Source organism: Neomonachus schauinslandi, chromosome 4 (assembly GCF_002201575.2).
Source record: "Neomonachus schauinslandi chromosome 4, ASM220157v2, whole genome shotgun sequence".
Classification (NCBI taxonomy): Eukaryota; Metazoa; Chordata; class Mammalia; order Carnivora; family Phocidae; genus Neomonachus; species Neomonachus schauinslandi.
The window spans coordinates 39,613,763-39,633,168 of NC_058406.1; the positions used below are offsets into that span (position 1 = coordinate 39,613,763).

The window sequence follows — 19,406 nt, forward strand, 5'->3', positions numbered from 1 at the left end:
CAGGTCTCAACCGGTACCAAAAGATTGGGATCATTCCCTGCCTATTTGCAGACCACAATGCTTTGAAACTAGAACTCAATCACAAGAGGAAAATCGGAAAGAACTCAAATACATGGAGGCTAAAGAGCGTCCTACTAAAGAATGCATGGGTCAACGAGGAAATTAAAGAATTAAAAAAAATTCATGGTGGGACGCCTGGGTGGCTCAGTTGGTTAAGCGACTGCCTTCAGCTCAGGTCGTGATCCTGGAGTCCCGGGATCAAGTCCCGCATCGGGCTCCCTGCTCGGCAGGGGGTCTGCTTCTCCCTCTGACCCTCCCCCCTCTCATGTGTGCACTCTCTCTCAAATAAATAAATAAATAAAATCTTAAAAAAAAATTCATGGAAACAAGTGAAAATGAAAACACACCTGTTCAAAATCTTTGGGATGCAGCAAAGGCAGTCCTAAGAGGAAAGGATATAGCAATACAAGCCTTTCTCAAGAAACAAGAAAGGTCTCAAGTACACAACCTAACCCTACACCTAAAGGAGCTGGAGAAAGAACAGTAAATAAAGCCTAAACCCAGCAGGAGAAGAGAAATAATAAGGATCAGAGCAGAAATCAATGAAATAGAAACCAAAAGAACAGTAGAACAGATTGACGAAACTAGGAGCTGGTTCTTTGAAAGAATTAACAAGATTGATAAACCCCAGGCCAGACTTATTAAAAAGAAAAGAGAAATGACCCAAATCAACAAAATCATGAATGAAAGAGGAGAGATCGCAATCAACACCAAGAAATACAATTATAAGAACGTATTATGAGCAACTCCATGCCAGCAAATTAGATAACCTGGAAGAAATGGAAGCATTCCTAGAGATGTATCAACTACCAAAACTGAACCAGGAAGAAAGAGAAAACCTGAACAGACCTATAACCACTAAGAAAATTGAAGCAGTCATCAAAAATCTCCCAACAAACAAGAGCCCAGGGCCAGATGGCTTCTCAGGGGAATTCTACCAAATATTTAAAGAATTAATACCTATTCCTCTGAAACTGTTCCAAAAAATAGAAATGGAAGCAAGACTTCCAAACTCATTTTGAGGCCACCATTACCTTGATCCCGAAACCAGACAAAGACCCCATCAAAAAGGAGAATTACAGACCAATATCCTTGATGAACATGGATGCAAACATTCTCACCAAAATACTAGCCAATAGGATCCAACAGTACATTAAAAGGATCATTCACCATGACCAAGTGGGATTTATCCCTGGGCTGCAAGGTTGGTTCAAGATCTGCAAATCAATCAATGTGATACAATACATTAATAAAAGAAAGAACAAGAAACACATGATCCTCTCAATAGATGCAGAAAAAGCATTTGACAAAGTACAGCATCCTTTCTTGATCAAAACTCTTCAGAGTATAGGGACAGAGGGTATATACCTCAATATCATAAAAGCCATCTATGAAAAACCCACAGTGAATATCATTCTCAATGGGGAAAACCTGAGAGCTTCCCCCCCCAAGGTCAGGAATGCGGCAGGGCTGTCCACTATCACCACTGCTATTCAACGTAATATTAGAAGTCCTAGCCACAGCAATCAGACAACAAAAAGAAATAAAAGGCATCCAAATCGGCAAAGAAGAAGTCAAACTCTCACTCTTTGCAGATGATATGATACTTTATGTGGAAAACCCAAAAAACTCCACCCCAAAACTGCTAGAACTCATACAGGAATTCAGTAAAGTGGCAGGATATAAAATCAATGCACAGAAATCAGTGGCATTCCTATACACCAACAACAAGACAGAAGAAAGAGAAATTAAGGAGTCTATCCCATTTACAATGGTACCGAAAACCATAAGATACCTGGGAATAAATCTAACCAAAGAGGCAAAGGATCTGTACTCAGAAAACTAGAAAATACTCATGAAAGAAATTGAGGAACACACAAAGAAATGGAAAAACGTTCCATGCTCATGGATTGGAAGAACAAATATTGTGAAGATGTCAATGCTACCTAGAGCAATCTACACATTTAATGCAATCCCTATCAAAATACCATCCACTTTTTTCAAAGAAATGGAACAAATAATCCTAAAATTTGTATGGAACCAGAAAAGACCCCGAATAGCCAGAGGAATGTTGAAAAAGAAAAGCAAAGCTGGCGGCATCACAATTCCGGACTTCAAGCTCTATTACAAAGCTGTCATCATCAAGACAGTATGGTACTGGCACAAAAATGGACACATAGATCAATGGAACTGAATAGAGAGTCCAGAAATGGACCCTCAACTCTAGGGTCAACTAATCTTTGACAAAGCAGGAAAGAATGTCCAATGGAAAAAAGACAGTCTCTTCAACAAATAGTGTTGGGAAAATTGGACAGCCACATGCAGAAGAATGAAACTGGACCATTTCCTTACACCACACACAAAAATAGACTCAAAATGGTTGAAAGACCTAAATTTGAGACAGGAGTCCATCAACATCCTAAAGGAGAACACAGGCAGCAACTTCTTCGACCTCAGCTGCAGCAACTTCTTCCTAGAAACATCGCCAAAGGCAAGGGAAGCAAGGGCAAAAAATGAACTACTGGGACTTGATCAAGATAAAAAGCTTTTGCATAGCAAAAGAAACAGTCAACAAAACCAAAAGACAACCGACAGAATGGGACAAGATATTTGTAAATGACATATCAGATAAAGGGCTAGTATCCAAAATCTATAAAGAACTTATCAAACTCAACACACAAAGAACAAATGATCCAATCAAGAAATGGGCAGAAGACGTGAACAGACGTTTTTCCAAAGAACACATCCAAAAGACACATGAAAAAGTGCTCAACATCGCTCGGCATCAGGGAAATCCAAATCAAAACCTCAATGAGATACCACCTCACACCAGTCAGAATGGCTAAAGTTAACAAGTCAGGAAACGACAGATGTTGGCGGGGAGGCAGAGAAAGGGGAACCCTCCTACACTGTTGGTGGGAATGCAAGCTGGTGCAGGCACTCTGGAAAACAGTATGGAGGTTCCTCAAAACCTTGAAAATAGAGCTACCATACAATCCAGCAATTGCACTACTGGGTATTTACCCCAAAGATACAAATGTAAGGATCCAAAGGGGAACATGCATCCCAATGTTTATAGCAGCAATGTCCAAAATAGCCAAACTATGGAAAGAGCCAAGATGTCCATCGACAGATGACTGGATAAAGAAGATGTGGTATATATATACAATGGAATATTATGCAGCCATCAAAAGGAATGAAATCTTGCCATTTGCAACGACGTGGATGGAACTGGAGGGTATTATGCTGAGCGAAATAAGTCAATCAGAAAAAGACATGTATCATATGATCTCACTGATATGAGGAATTCTTAATCTCAGGAAGCAAACTGAGGGTTGCTAGAGTGGGGGGGGTGGGAGGGATGGGGTGGCTGGGTGATAGACATTGGGGAGGGTATGTGCTATGGTGAGCGCTGTGAATTGTGTAAGACTGTTGAATCACAGACCTGTACCTCTGAAACAAATAATATATTTTATGTTTAAAAGAAGAAGAAGAAGAAGATAGCAGGAAGGGAAGAATGAAGTGGAAATCGGAGGGGGAGACGAACCATGAGAGACTATGGACTCTGAGAAACAAACTGAGGGTTCTCGAGGGAAGGGGGCTGGAGGGATGGGTTAGCCTGGTGATGGGTATTAAAGAGGGCATGTACTGCACGGAGCACTGGGTGTTATACACAGTGAATCATGGATCACTACATCAAAAACTAATGATGTAATGTATGGTGATTAACGTAACATAATAATAAAAATAAATAAATGAAATGTAAAAAAAAATGCTGAATAAAAGTGATGAGAGCAAACATTCTTGTCTTTATCTTGTCTTGGGGGAAAGCATAACTATGATATTAGCTATAGGTTTTTCATTTACTCTTTATCAGGCTGAGCTTTCCTTCTATTCAGCTTCCTAAAAATTTCTACCATGACTTGGTACTGAATTTTGTGAAATATTTTCCCGTATTTATTGAGGTGATCATATGAATTTTCTCCTTAAACCTATGAATATGGTGAATTCCATTGGCTGACTTTAAAATGATACATCAAGGGCGCCTGGGTGGCTCAGTTGCTAAGCGTCTGCCTTCGGCTCAGGTCATGATCCCAGGGTCCTGGGATCGAGTCCCACATCGGGCTCCCTGCTCGGCAAGAAGCCTGCTTCTCCCTCTCCCATTCCCCCTGCTTGTGTTACTGCTCTCGCTATCTCTCTCTCTGTCAAATAAATAAATAAAATCTTAAAAATAAATAAATAAATAAATAAAATGATACATCAATATTACATTTTTCATATAAACCCCATTCAGTCAGGATATATTAAATTCCATGTCCCTGGATTCAACGGCTAGTATTTTATGGATTTCACATCTATGTTCACGAGGATTTTGGTCTATAGTTTTCTTCTCCTGTGTCTTTGTCTGATTTGGGTACAAGGGTAATGTCCTCATCTATTTTCTGAAATAGTCTACGTAGACTGGTACTTTTTTCATCCTTAAACTGTTTGACAAAATCCACCAGTGATCTGTGCCTAGAGTTTTCTTAAGGAAGGTTTTTAATGATCAATTTACTTTTTTAAAATGTTATAAATATATTCAAATGTATTTCTTAATATGAGTAATATGTATCTTCTCAATTGTTGAAAGAACTGGCAAAAGCCATTCATAATTCTCTCCTAATGTGCTTTTAGGTCTGGAGGATCTATAGTAATGCCCCCACCTTCATTCCTAATGAAGTGTGAAAGAATTATTTTCTGAAGATGAAGAATTATCCTATCACTGGTAATGTGTTTGTGTGTGGGGAGGGAGGTACTCTTAGATCAGCCTAGTTAGATTTCTATTAAATATGGAGAACAAACTGATGGTTACCAGAAGGAAGCTGGGTGGAGGGATGGGTGAAATGGGTAAAGAGGAGTGGGAGATACAAGCTTCCAGTTATGGAATGAGTAAATCATGGAACTAAAAGTACAACACAGGGAATATAGTCAGTGATATTGTAATAGCGTTGTCTAGTGACAGTAGCTACACTTGTGGTGAGCATAGCATAATGTATAAAGAAGATGAATCACTATACTGCACACCTGAAACTAATGCAATATTGTGCATCAACTATACTCAAAAAAAATTTTTTTAAGAAATTCACTGAAGGATACACTTAATGATTTGTGCCCTTTTCAGTATGTTAAACTTCAATAAAAAGGTGATAAAAAAAAACTCAAGCCACTAATATAAAATAATTGTGATAAAAAATATCTGGTGAATTAAAAATGTAAGTGGACAACCTAGAAAAAAATACCAGTATTTTTGCTTCCATTATTTTTATTGTTTTTTATTTCACTCATTTCTGCATTTATCTTTATTTGCTTCCTTCCGCTTATTTTTCATTTAAGTTGCTTAAAGTGGAAGTTTAGATCAATGGTTTTAAATCTTTTCTCTTCTAAATGTAAGCATTTATAGCTCCATATTTACCTTTTTTTTTTTATTTTTTTTTAAAGATTTTATTTATTTATTTGACAGAGAGAGACACAGAGAGAGAGGGAACACAAGCAGGGGGAGTGGGAGAGGGAGAAGCAGGCTTCCTGCTGGGCAGGGAGCCCGATGTGGGGCTCGATCCCAGGACCCTGGGATCATGACCTGAGCTGAAGGGAGACGCTTAACGACTGAGCCACCCAGGCGCCCCCATATTTACCTTTAATCACTGCTTTTCCTATGTCACAAATCTTGATATATGTGCTTTCATTATCATTCAACTCAAAATACTTTCTAGATTTCCTCATAATTTCTTCTTTGGACCATGCATTATATTTGAAATGATGTTACTTAATTTCCAAATATTTAGAGGTTTCCCACACATCCTTTTGTTATTGGTTTCTATGTTAATTCCATCATAGTCAGAGAACACATTCTCCCATTATACTTCTAAATCTGGAGGATCTTTAGTAATGGCTTCTTCATTCTTGATAAAAAATAAAAGAATCATCTCATGAAGATGAAGAATTATCCCATCATTGATCACTTTTTTAAAGATTTTATTAAGTAATCTCTACATCCAACATGGGACTCAAACCTACAACCCCAAGATCAAGAGTTGCATATTCCACCAACCCAGCCAACAGGCACCCCATCATCAATCACTTCTATATGGTATCAATCCTTTATAATTTATCAAGACTTCTTTCCCCAGCCAATGGTTTGTATTGCTAAATATTTCATATGCACTAAAATAAAATCTGTATTCTTCCACTGTTGTGAAGTACTTTATAAATTTATAACAAATTAATATTATAGTTCAATTAAACCAATTAAGTCTAGTTACTGATAGTTTTCTTCAAATCTTTTATATCTTCACTGATCCTATTTGTTCTATTAATCACTAAGAGAAGACTGTAGAAATCTCCAGTAATAATTTTGAATTTGTCTATTTCTACCCTCAGTTCTGCTCATTTTTGCTTGATACATTGAATATACACAAACACGGGATAGTATCTCCTGGAAGAATAGATTCTCTTACCGTTTTGTTCCTTTTACCTTTGGTAATATCCCTTATCCTAATGTCTATTTTGTTTGCTACTCAAACAACCACTTAAGCTTTTCAATAATTTCATAATATAATTTTTTGCATACTTTTAACATAACCGTTGCTTTATTTATACAGTGCACATCTCCTAGATAGCCTAGTCAGGTCTTTTTTATCCAGTCTGACAATCTCTGGCCTTTTAATGGTGTATTTAAAACATTCACATTTAATGAAATATGACTGGGTTTACAATCTTCCTATTTGCTTTCGAACTATTTCAGTCTGGTAGCCTTTAGCAGTTATTTTGTTTTGTTTATTTTTTTTAATTCAATCTAGTTAACATATACTGTATTATTAGTTTCAGAGGTAGAATTTAGTGATTCATCAGCTGCATACAACACCCAGTGCTCATTACGTCAAGTACCCTCCTTAATGCCCATCACCCAATTACCCCATCTGCCCATACACCTCCCCTCCAGCAACCCTCCATTTGTTTCCTATAGTTAAGAGTCTCTTATGGTTTGCCTCCCTTCTGTTTTCATCTTATTTTATTTTGCCTTCCCTTCCCTATGTTCATCTGCTTTGTTTCTTAAATTCCACATATGAGTGAATGCATATGGTATTTGTCTTTCTCTGACATACTTCACCTAGCATAATACCCTCTAGTTCCATCAATGTCACTGCAAATGGCAAGATTTTATTCTTTCTGATGGCAGAGTAATATTCCTGTGTGTGTGTGTGATCTATCTATCTATCTATCTATATATATATCCATCCCATCTCTTCTTTATCCATTCATCTGTCAGTGGACACCTGGGCTCTTTCCATAGTTTGGCTATTGTGGACATTGCTGCGACAAACACTGGGGCACATGTGCCCCTTCAAATCGCTGTTTGTATCCTTTGGATAAATACCCAGTAGTGCAAGTGCTGGATGATCGGGTAGTTCTATTTTTAACTTTTTGAGAAACCTCCATACTGTTTTCCAGCATGGCTACACCAGTTTCCATTCCCACCAACAGTGTAAGAGGGTTCCCCTTTCTCTGCATCCTCACCAACATCTGTTGTTTCCTGAGCTGTTCATTTTGGCCATTCTGACAGGCATGAGGTGGTATCTCACTGTGGTTTTGATTTGTATTTCCCTGATACCATGTAATGGTGAGCATTTTTTCATGTGTCTGTTGGCCATTTGAATGTCTTCTTTAGAGAAATGCTGTTCATGTCTTCTGCCCATTTCTTGACTGGATTTTTTATTTTTTTGGGTGTTGAGTTTGTACTCTGAAAACTATAGAACACTTGTGAAAGAAATTGAGGAAGACACAAAGAAATGGAAAAACATTTCATGCTCATGGTTAGAAGAATAAATATTGCTAAAATGTCTATGCTACCCAAAACAATCTACACATTCAATGCAATCCCTCTCAAAATATAACCAGCATTTTTCACAGAGTTGGAACAAAGAATCCTAAAATTTGTATGGAACCAGAAAAGACCCCAAATGGCCAAAGGAATGATGAAAAGAAAACCAAAGCTGGAGGCATCACAATTCCAGACTTCAAGCTGTATTACAAAGCTGTAATCATCAAGACAGTATGGTACTGGCACAAAAAGAGACACATAGATCAATGGAACAGAACAGGTAACACAGAAATGGACTCTCAACTCTATGGTCAACTAATCTTCAACAAAGCAGGAAAGAATATCCAATGGAAAAAACACAGTCTCTTCAATAAATGTGTTGGAAAACTGGACAGCCACACGCAGAATAAAGAAACTGGACCACTGTCTTACACCATACACAAAAATAAATTCAAAATGGGTGAAAGACCTAAATGTGCAACAGGAAACCATCAAAATCCTAGAGAAGAACACAGGCAGCAACCTCTTTGACCTTGGCCATTGCAAATTCTGGCTAGACACGTCTCCAAAGGCAAAGGAAACAAAAGCAAAAATGAACTATTGGGACTTAATCAGGATAAAAAGCTTTTGCACAGCAAAGGGAACAGCCAACAAAACTAAAAGGCAACCTAGAGAATGGGAGAAGACTTTTCAAATGACTTATCAGATAAAGGGTTAGTATCCAAAATCTATAAAGAATTTAGCAGTTATTTTTGATTTTGCTATTCTGGCATAGTGTTTGATGTTTAAGGGTATTTTTATAAATCTGGGACATCCTCCACTTTTATTTACTTGGGTATTATCTCTCCCACATAATCTATTCTCCTTGTCATATCTCCTACTGGTCATGTAGCTGCATCTCATTCTAGCTTCTATGTCATCTTTTAAATGCTCTCTATATTTTACTGTGATGATTTGCTCTAATCTCCTATTTCATTTTTTTTTAACTATGTAGCTTTCTAATTTACTCATCTATTCAGTTTTTTTTTTTTCTTTCAGGACTTTCTTTCAGATTCTTTTTATTTTTTTATTTAAATATTTTATTTATTTTTTATTTTAAGTAGGCTCCACATGCAATGTGGGACTTGAACTCATGACCCTTAGATCAAGAGTTGCATGCTCTACCAACTAAGCCAGTCAGGCGCCCACAGATTCTTTTTAAAAACCCATTCTATAATTGTCACTATACTGTTTCTATCTTATGAATTCTATTCTCTGTTGCTTCACATATTTTAAACATCCACTTCAAAGTCTCTTTGACATTGTTATCAATTCTCAAGTTCTTAGTTCTTCAGTTTTGGCATCTGCTGACTGTGATTGTGGCTTCTCTGTGGCATATAATTTCTGACATTAAGTTCCTCTTCAGCAGGATTTATTTTCATGCTTTGGGTTTGGTGGTGTCCTTACAAAGTGTCTCTTGCATTTACCTTGGCTGAAACTTTAAGCATTTCATTAGTTCTGGACCAGTTCTTATTTGTCTTATTCTTATTTCTTATTTAAATTCAGAGACTTAACCTTTTGATATAATCTTGTAGTTCCAGTTTTTTGAGGATGATGCCTTTTCCACCAATGTTCCTAAGTCAAAACTCCCTTTCTTTACCACGTCCCTGAATCTATGGGTAGAATTTTACCAGATATTATTTCAGAGACAGACACCAGGCTTTTACAACTCCTTGCTTATACAGGCCTAAGGTCTTAGCCTTCAACTCCAGGCATGAGATCAACGTCCAGCAATACTGTTATCTATATGAAGTTTAAAAGGCCATTTGCCTTCAGCAACTGGCCACTCCAAAGGCAGTGATTTCCCTTTTGAGTTCTAGTATCTGAGAACTCTGCTTTCTTGCTCTCTAGTTTGAACATGTTTAATTTTTTGTAGTTATTGCTGTTTTATTTTGTTGGTTGATTTCATTAAGCATTAATAGAGAGGGTCTTTAGCTCAGTCTTTCACACTATTTAAAAGTCTATCATTCACTATTTTTCTTTCCTTTTTATAATAAAATTTCTTGAACATAAAAGGAAAAACATTCCATACCCTGGTATACCCCTCCACCCACATTTAACAATTTTATTATTTGTCATAAATATTTCAAATCCATTTTTTAAGTGAGAAAAATTTACAGATGGTTTAAGTCCCTAATCTTTCTCTATTTTATATCCTTTCCTTCTTCCTTCTCCAACAGTCTGAGAGTTACACCAGCATATTTTATATTTTTACATTATATATATGAATTCAGATATGAAAGAATATCGTTTTGTGTTTTTAAAGTCTAGATAAATCTTACCAATCTGAATCTATACTTCAGTACATTTTATAAAAACCAACAGTATGTTTTCTGGTATAGATATATTTTAAATATGTAAACTTAATGCGTTGTAAGACATTCACACCTTCAATTTTTCCTGGTTTATCAGATTTTTCTTCCAAATCTTCATATTAGTTTGTAGGACCACCAGACTTTAATGAGAAATGTATCCCCAACTACTCAGCATGGTGCCTAGCACATAGATGTTAAATAAATGAATAAATTAATGAAGAGAAAAAAATTTGACTATCTTATGGCTACATGTAATATCACCTTTTTGGTGTCATGTATTTTTTCAGTGCATGTACTATATTGTCATCATATCTATACCATTGCATTAGGTCTGATTTGACACAGTAGGGTCTATTTCAGATAATACATGTATGAGTATACACTTTTATTTTAAATTTTGAAATTTTAGTTTTTTGATTTTTAAAATTCTAAGTTTGCAAATGCACTCACCTTACTGCCTTTCAATTGCTTTCCTCTCTCTCTCCATTAAGTGACTGGGTAAGAGGAAAATATTCAAATTTTATACAGCACTAAGTTTTTGAAAAATTTATGTCACTTTTTTAAAAAAGGCAAGTGGTATGGAGAGATTTTAATTATGACTAAAGTGAATTTCTATTTAAACTCAAGGGTCAATTTTTCTTTTAAAGAAATAATGTCAGGGCACCTGGGTGGCTCAGTCAGTTAAGCGTCTGCCTTCCGCTCAGGTCATGGTGCCAGAGTCCTGAGATAGAGCCACACACTGGGATCCCTGCTCAGTAGGGAGTCTGCTTCTCCCCATTCCTCTGCCCCTCCCCTCCACCTGTGCACTCGCACTCTCTCTCTCTCTCAAATGAATAAATAAAATCTTAAAAAAAGGGCGCCTGGGTGGCTCAGTTGGTTGGGCGACTGCCTTCAGCTCAGGTCATGATCCTGGAGTCCCGGGATCGAGTCCCGCATTGGGCTCCCTGCTCAGCAGGGGGTCTGCTTCTCCATCTGACCCTCTTCCCTCTCGTGCTCTCTGTCTCTCATTCTCTCTCTCAAATAAATAAATAAAATCTTTAAAAAAAAAAAAAGAAAGAAAAAAAAATCTTAAAAAAAAAAAAGAATGAATGTCAAACAAAGGTCAAAAGTTTCCTTAGCAACCAGATAAACAAATTCCTAACACAACATATTGAAATAGACTTTGTTTAAGTATTAAAACACTCTTCCTAAATTATTTTTCTCTCATCTTAATGCATTTTATATTAAAATTATAATTTTATAATTATCTTATTCATAAGAGTGCTTTGATAATATCATTAAGGAGGTAATGCCTACGTTGACAAGACTGATTGTAACCCTGAGGTTATGGTCTTTGTGACCATCTCAGGCTGGCACAGGGACAACATGCTGACTACCAACAGCAAGACACACAGGTTCAAAGATTGGAAGACCACCAGGAAAAAAGGGAACGTGGCAAGCATGACACTACTAGATGTGCTGGTCTCCATTATCTCTTCCCCCCACCCCCCAAGCCTGACCTACCAACATGCCCTTGCAGGTCATCTACAAGACTGGGGGCATCAACACCAAGCCCATGGGTGGAGTGGAATCAGCCTTTGTCAAGTACAGATTGGTAGTGACCTTTGCCCCCTGCAACATCACCCACAGAGGTCAAGCCTCTAGAGATGCATGCACCACAGGCCCTGCCCAACTACAGCATGGGCATCAACATGAAAAGCACTTCAGTAAAGAACATCAGGTGGGACAACAGGCTGCAAGAAACAGCCTGCCTTCAGAGGTGGGTACCTTTGTCTCTCAGGTAACCATTCTCAACCACTCCTGTCATATCACAACCATTCCTGTCACATCACAGGACTGCCACATGGCCCATATCACCTGCAAGTTTGCTGAGTTGTAGAAGATGACTAACTGCAGCTCAGGCAAGAAGCCTGAAGACAACTCAAAGCTTTGAAGTATGGGGACCCAGCTGGAAAGCTTCTCAAAGTGCCTGCCCCTTAGTCACTTTGCTGTGTATGATATGAGACAAACAATGGCCATTGGGGTCATCAAGGCCATGGAGAAAAAGAAAGACAGCTGATGCTAACAAAGTCACCAATGTGGCCATGAAAGCAGCCAAAAAGTGAGTGTGTGACAGCTATTTTAAGTCTTTCAAGACTTGGAGCCTTATATAAGTACTGTTTACAAAGCAGTGGGTGCCCACTCTCAAGCACAAGACCATCACTACATGCAAGCTTTCAGAAGCACACTAGAAGTGACCAAAAAAGCAAAAGTTTAATAAGATGTCAAAATGAACAACATGTATGGCTTTCCTTGAAAACAAACAGAATTTCTTCAAACACACACAAATACATACTGACAAATACATGTATTTCTATCTGTTTAGTTCATATCTCCCACTCAAACAAATTCTTTAACAATAGCACCCATTCCTGGTTAGCATTAACCACAGCTTTAAACAAAAAATGATAAAAATGGGGCACCTGGGTGGCTCAGTCAGTTAAGCGGCTGCCTTCGGCTTGGGTCATGATCCCAGGGTCCTGGGATTGAGCCCCACATCAGGCTCCCTGCTCGGCGGGAAGCCTGCTTCTCCCTCTCCCACTCCCCCTGCTTGTGTTCCCTCTCTCGCTGTATCTCTCTCTGTCAAATAAATAAATAAAAATATTTTTTAAAAATGATAAAAATAAGACACCTTTAGAGAAAGGCAGTCATATGAGTTGTCATGTATATGAAAAATCCCCCAGGTTCACAGTTAATCCTAGGTAAAGGCCAAAAAAATAAAATAAAATGAATCCTTCCTTGCAGCAAAAGATAAAACCTTGAGCAGACTGAAAACATGAAGTTTGCCATGGCCTCCAAGTGAGCTCTTACAAACCACTGGCTTCAGAACTGCAAATAGTTAAGATCACAGGCAGAAGTTATAGCTATTCCTATAATCACTTACTTCCTGAAAGCAAAGGCCTTTTCTCTAACCCAGCCAAAGATTTCATTAGCATCTAATTCTCTGTATTAAACCCCTTCCTGCTTAAAATGCCTAGAGGTCTATTTGTTATCTTTGTTTTTTACCATATTCTGATTAAGACAACAAAATGGGTCTTCCTTTTCAAATGACATTGAGTGACAGTTGTATAAAAAGCAAAAGAGCTTAAGTATAGTAAGCAGTATGCTCTCTTTCAAATTCTAATTTTGAAAAAACCATTCACCCAAGTCCCCCTTTAATTATCACCACCACTACTTCTTTTCCTCTCAAAAACAAATGGGTTTTTTTGTTTGTTTTGTAGGTTTTTTTAAATAATGAGAATGACCCAACCACTGTCATGAAAAAGCTCACTGTCTAGCAGGGCAAATACATATGTAAACAAACAAAACTATAAGAGGATATCCAATCCAACAGTCACACTACTAGGTATTCACCCAAAGAATACAAAATTACTAATTCAAAGGGATACATACACACCAATGTTTATAGCAGCATTATCAACAATAGCTAAATTATGGAGGCACCTGGGTGGCTCAAATGGTTAAGCGTCTGCCTTCGGCTCAGGTCATGATCCCAGGGTCCTGGGCTCGAGCCCCACAGCAGGGAGCCTGCTTCTCCCTCTCCCTCCGCCTGCCTCTCCCCCTGCTTGTACTCTCTCTGTCAAATACAAAATAAAAAATCTTAAAAAAAAAAAATAGCTAAATTACGGAAACAGCCCAAGGGTCCACTGACTGATGAATGGATAAAGAAGATGTGGTATATATATACAATGGAACACTACTCTGCCATCAAAAAGAATGAAATCTTGCCATTTGCAAAGACAGGGACAGAGCTAGAGAGTATTATGCTAAGCAAATAAATCAGAGAGAGACAAATACCATATGATTTCACCCATGTGTGGAATTTAAGAAACAAATAAACAAAGGGGGGGGAAAAGAAAGAGGCAAACCAAGAAACAAACTCTTAACTATAGAAAACTGATGGTTACCAGAAGGGAGTTGATTAGGGGATGGGTTAAATAGGTGATGGGGATTAAGGAGTGCCCTTATTGTGATGAGCACCAGATGCATGGAAGGGTTGAATCACTGTATCATACACCTGAAATTAATATTACACATAAAAACTTCAAAACAACTTTAACAGTATGCAAAATGTGTAAAAGAATTTTTAAAAGAGAGTAAATGACTCAGAGAGAATCAAAGAACTACTTCCCAGAGAAAGTAGTCCTTGAATAGGCTTTTGAAAGATGAAATGGGAGTTTCCAGGCAGAAAAAAGGTAGAGAATACTCTGCACAGAGAAAGCATCATGGATGCGTGAAATTATGGTATGTTTTGGGGGAAGTAGGTCAAAATCAAGAACAATGCACCTACATCTTAGTTTCTAATACTATTCCCCCATAAAACGAACCAGGGTTCCTTGGAGTAATGTCTGATTCTAGGATTGGGACAGGCTATATTGAAGATTAGCCTGGAACACCTTACAGTGCCAGAGAACATGTAAGTGTTCAAATACAAAACACACACACAATGATAAGGATATGTAAGAAGAATGCAGTCATTCACTGAAAGACCATAGTCAAAACTGGGACATTCAAGCAACAAAATAAATTGTTACTGGATTATAACCCAAAGTATAAAATAAATATGCATGAGTTCTGACTGATACACACACATGCGCACAAATAAATAAGAGGCAAACCCCCCATGTAGAATTCCAAATAATTTATGTAGATACTCAGCCTTCACAAAGACGGAGTGTTACTCCTTACTCCCTAAGTGTGGGATGCACATAATGACTTCCTTCCCAAGAGTACAGTATATAAATGGGAGGGAGGGAGTAACTTTACAGTGGAAAAACTTAAACTTGATCCCAGCCAGGTGGTCAAGGTCAGTATCAACAATGCTGTCATGTGAAGAAAATGGTAATCTATCTCTGTGGTTTTCCTCCCAAAAAACCATTATTCCAGTCTAATCATGAGAAAAACATCAGACAAATCCTAACTGAAGGACAACCTGACAAGGACTCTTGAAAATCATCAAAATCATCAAAAACAAGGAATGCTTGAGAAACTATCACAGCAAGAGGAACCTAAGCAGACAACAACTACATGTAATTCAGTATCCTTGATAAAATCCTGAACAGAAAAAACATCAAGTAAAAATACTATATATTGCGTAATATCTAGGTTCTAAATGTTCTACTAGTTACATTTATATCGACTTTATATTGAATGTAACAGTTTGGTTTTGAAAGCACCTTCCAGGCCTGGAAGAAATGCTTCCTCATTCCAATTAGCTGTTTTCCCCCTTCAGTTTATTGTTAACTAACAAAAATGCTATGCTCTGTGAGACAAAATTAATTTAATAAATCAAGTATAAAAGTTGCTTTGGTGAATTATAAATGCTGTAAATTAATAATCAAAGTTATCTGCCTCCCTAAGTATTACACAAGGAACTAAATTATCATTCAAAAGCCCAAGAAACCAATAAAAGGCTAGGATTCTAGTCAAATTATTCATAGCCTTTTGAGTCAGATATAGAGGTGTCTGTTCCAGATGGTTTCTTCTCTTTCACCCTAAGACTTACAGATAAGATAAAAAAAGTTAACTATCAGCAAACTCAACTGACATAATTCTCAAACTAGGGAAATGAGGCCAATGGAGAACATTCAAAATCATTTGGAACACCCAGCATAACTCTTACCCATTCAGAGCAAACAAGTTATTTATTGTAAGCCAAGCAACTTACATTATCTCATTAAATCTTCTCAACAACCCTAAAAAGTGGATACCGTTATATCCATCTTAACAATGAGAAACAAGTTTCAAGGAGGTTAAGATTGTAAATGCTATGTTCTGTGTTCTTTACCTCAATTTCTTAAATTCCGGGGGGAATAGTGGCAATGGTACACGTCAGATTTGAGAGACATTTCTATTCACAGTTTACACAAATTGAACCCAATACTTTTGAGGCAACTGTAAGATTTTCAGGATGTGCTGTCCATTGGTTAGAAACATGGGCCTAGAATTTTATTTTTGATAGTCATCATATGGGTCGTAAGGGAAGCCACTGGCATGGATGACATTACCCAAGTGGGAGGGCTGAGAGAATGGTATTAGTTTCCTATTACTCCCTTAACAAATTACCACAAAACTTAGTATCTTTTTTTTTTTTTTTTTAAAGATTTTATTTATTTATTTGAGAGAGAGAATGAGAGAGAGCACATGAGAGGGGGGAGGGTCAGAGGGAGAAGCAGACTCCCTGCGGAGCAGGGAGCCCGATGCGGGACTCGATCCAGGGACTCCAGGATCATGACCTGAGCTGAAGGCAGTTGCTTAACCAACTGAGCCACCCAGGCGCCCCAAAACTTAGTATCTTAAGGCAACACAAATTCATTACCTTACAATACTGGAGGTCAGATGTCCTAAAAAAGTTATCAACAGGGCTGCTTCACTTCTGGAGGCTTTGAGAAAAAATGTTTACTTGCTTCTGGAAGCTACAGGCTTCTGGAGGCCGTCCTCAATCTTCGGAGCCTGGTCTTGCATTACAAACCCTTTCATCTCTCTGCTTTTGTGGTCAAGTCACCTTCTCTCTAAATTTGACCCTCTTGCCAAACCCTTAGAAGGACCCTTGTGATTATATTGGGGCCATCTGGATAATGCAGCATAATTTCTCCATCTAAACATCCTTAACTTAATCATCTTCAAAGTAGCTTTTGTCATGTAAGGTAACGCATTGATAAATTCTTGAGATTGGGATATGAACATCGTTAGGGAGCCATTATTCTTCCTATCACAAGAACCCTGAGGAAAATTTAAGATGAAATACATTTTAAAGGCTTCCTTGTTTACTGTAACAGAACTACCATTCTCCCACTCATTCAGACATAAACTTTAATCATCTTTCAGTCACTCCTTCAAACTTCTAATCCCTTTCCTATTCAGTCACCTAATTTTGATCACTGTTTCTTAGGGATTTTTTTTTAAATTCACATCTATTCCACTCCATATCACTACACTCATTTAGATTCTCAGTACCAAATATCTAAAATATTATGATAGTGTTATAGTACTCTTTGTGTTTTGTATTTTCCTCTTTTGATCCATTCTACCCACCAATATCGGATTAATCTTCGTAAAATACTGTTTTAACCATTTCACTTCTTCTATTGAAAAATATTCCATGGGGGTGCCTGGGTGGCTCAGTTGGTTAAGCCTTCAGCTCAGGTCATAATCCCAAGGTCCTGGGATCGAGCACTGCATCGGGCTCCCTGCTCAGCAGGGAATCTGCTTCTTCCTCTGAGCCTCCCCTCTGATTATACTCCCTCTCTGGCTCTCTCTCTCTCTCTCTCAAATAAATAAAATCTTTTTTAAAAAATCTTAAAAAAAAAAAAAAGGAAGAAAAAAAGAAAAATCTTCCATAGTATTCAAAGCCTATCTATAGTCTGGCCTCTGCAAACCTATTCCACTTGACTACAGTTAATTTTGTCTCCCAACATATGACATACATATGAACCCTATGATTCCCATTTTGATTTTCCTATCTGTATTGTCTATCCCTTCCTTCCTTAACCTTATCTTTAAGAATGAGCTATCATTTGTCCATCATTATGTAGCTCTCTTCCTAACTTCTACAGTATTTAGAATATACATGACACCTGACAATTAGTATATGCAACATTATAAACTTTTTTCTATGTATACAGCATGGTGGTTTCAGATGCTGTTTCCTCAAATTAAATTTTCCCAACCAGTTCTCTTTCCCCTTTCAATTGCCAACTGAGATTATCTTGTTTGACTGTTACTAAGCTACTCAACAGATAGAGATCTTGTTTTACCCCAAAGCGGTAATGCAGCTAAAAATGGAGAAAGAAGCAGAAAAAAGATGGCAAATCTCAAAAAGAGTATGAGGTAGTCTGAATCTACATTCTTTGACAGGCAAGGAAATGTGATTTTCATGTATGTTGCATGACCATCTCTGTGGATAGCTGGGGCTTCAGCCACCATACTGGAACCCCCTCCCTAGAGGACTCCCACTGAACAGGAGTACTCTAGCTTCAAGATGCTTCAGGATATAATGCTGGTAATGGGACCTGGGCTATAAAAAGACCTGTATAATATATATAGTAACTGAGGACCTGTCCTATTTCTGAGAAAAATCTCAAGGGATGAGACTACAATCATAGCTATTACTCAAAGAAGAAAGTAGGGCATATCTTAGGGTCTATGACACCAAAGAGAGGGAGCACCTGGTGAGTTAATTTGATTTTGACATGATGATGGAAGGGCTTATACAAGTGTAATCATATTTTGGCTATTCTTTCTCTTTCATATATTGTTTTTTCTGTTACTGCTATTGTTGTTGGAGGTGCTAGTAATTACACTAAACCAATGATTATCAAAAGAAACTTAGTATTTCTCAGTCATACAGAAATGAGGCTATCATATTTGCCACATGGTATGTTGTGGAAAGAATCTGACAAGGTGAGGAGCCTATACAGTTAGTTTTTATTCACCTAGTGATTTAGAATTAGGAGATAATGGTGCCTGCCACTTGTGAATGGAGCTCTTTCGGTTTTCCCCTACTCCTCTGATGAGTGTGTCAGAAGGCAAAAAAATTACTACACATTTGTAACCAAGTAATTTATCCTGGAAAATGTTCCATGTCCACTTGAGAAGAATATAAATTTTGTTGCTTTTTGGATGGAATGTTCTGTACTGTTAGGTCCATCTAGTCTAATATGTTAACCTTAAAGGCCAATGTTTCTTTATTTTGTCTAAATAGTCTATCCACTGATGAAGCAGGGTATTAAAGTCCCCTACTATTATTGCACTGTTGTCTATTTCTCCCTTTAGGCCTGTTAATATTTGCATTATATATTTAGATGCCCCTATGTTAGGTGATGAGTATCTACAAATATTATATCTTCTTGTCAGATTCATGCTTTTATCATTATATAATGACCTTCTTTGTGTCTTCTTAAAGTCTTTGTCGTGGAGTCTATACCCCGGCTTTCTGTTTCCATTTGCATGGAATATCTTTTTCTATCCCTTCACTTTCAGTCTGTGTGTATCCCTAAAGCTGAAATGAGTCTCTTGTAGGCAGCATATAGTTGGGTCTTGTTTTTGTATCCACTCAGCAACTGTCTTTTGATTGGAGAATTTAGTCCATTTAC

The 19,406-nt window shown here is 37.6% G+C and overlaps 1 protein-coding gene across 1 annotated transcript in view; it reads right to left on the minus strand.

The window, feature by feature from the left end:
• Positions 1 to 19,406, minus strand: part of FAF1 (Fas associated factor 1) — a 500,302-nt gene that overhangs the window by 438,436 nt on the left and 42,460 nt on the right. The gene's annotated exons all lie outside the window — the stretch shown is intronic.